The sequence below is a fragment of the Oryzias melastigma genome, linkage group LG8, assembly GCF_002922805.2.
Source record: "Oryzias melastigma strain HK-1 linkage group LG8, ASM292280v2, whole genome shotgun sequence".
In the NCBI taxonomy this organism is placed as follows: Eukaryota; Metazoa; Chordata; class Actinopteri; order Beloniformes; family Adrianichthyidae; genus Oryzias; species Oryzias melastigma.
In genome coordinates, this window is record NC_050519.1 from 16,596,881 (window position 1) to 16,598,111 (window position 1,231).

General features: G+C 31.4%; 1 long non-coding RNA gene across 2 annotated transcripts in view; it reads right to left on the minus strand.

Moving 5' to 3' along the window:
- Window positions 1–798, minus strand: part of LOC112146604 — a 34,424-nt gene extending 33,626 nt beyond the window's left edge. For both annotated transcript variants that reach the window (XR_002919287.2, XR_004948355.1), the window contains exon 1: window positions 627–798. This is a non-coding gene — a long non-coding RNA (uncharacterized LOC112146604). The remainder of the gene's footprint in view (window positions 1–626) is intronic.
- Between the last annotated feature and the right edge of the window lie 433 nt (window positions 799–1,231).

Sequence of the window (1,231 nt, forward strand, 5' to 3'; positions counted from 1 at the left end):
AGAATAATTTATTTGTATTCTACTGTATTTAACACTGGTCTATTAGCTAGAATTCTGACCATCAAATATTTGTTAGTCCCCCTTTAATTAGTCCACCTCCAGGGTTAATTTTATTGTAGTCTGGAGAAATGATGTTGCCTCACAGAACACAATAACTGGGGTTTTATTTGGCAATTTTTTAATTTTTAATCACTATCAAAAATAGTCACAGTCTTGCTTTATGTAGGTAAAACAAAACCATTGACTGTTCTTTGACAACTGGTTGATATTTTGGCAAAAGATAAAGATTTGACCAAACAAAAATGTTAAAAATGGTCAAAAAATACAGCAGTGGACTCTGACCACAGAAAAATTAACATAAAAAAATCAAAAATTATTTACAAGTCATTAAGTAACGACTGAAAAAGTTATAAATAAATAATCAAACAAAACAAAATAACAGCTTTTAGCTGTATTTTACACTCAGGAACGCTGGAAATGGAAATGGCGCCATTTTCTTTCACGCTACTGGACTGTCATGGCTTCCTCACAACCACGACAATGTAAAAAATACATGCGGAAATACCAACAAATAACTCCCACAAAGTAATAACGAAATATTGTTTAACATGTTTTGAGTAAATTACCTTATAACTTCACGGATAATTTGTCTTAAACGCAGAATCAAAGGCGAAGTTGGAAATCTAAACAGGAAGACGATTGCCTTGCGTTTTTTCAAAGTAAATGTCCAGCGATAACTTCCGCTACACTGCCCTCTACTGGCTAAACACAACATTTAAAGTAACATCACATTTACAGTTACATTCTATTCCATGCAAAAATATAGTCATGGGAGAAAAATAATTAAAATACATGAGAACTCCAACATTTTTTTTCTAACTATTTTCATGTATTTTTGTTTGGTTTTTTTTTCTTATCTCATCAAAATGGTTCCTTATAGCTATGTTGTACAGAAGTAATGAGTATGTATGAGTATTTGTATATGTACACGAGTTGTAATTAATGTGGAATCAATAAAAATGTTGATCACAAACAAAAAAAAAAACATTTTTTCTTCCAAAAATACTTAAAAAAAATTCGGAGTAACCCCACACTTTTGAAAAGTAGTGTACACAACAAAATTCTGTAAGTAACCCTCAAGATTCCATTTTGAACAACCATTATTGTTGAAACTGGGGCAAGTAGACATTGATTTTTTTTTGCTAGCAACCGAGTGCATTTACAAAAGGCC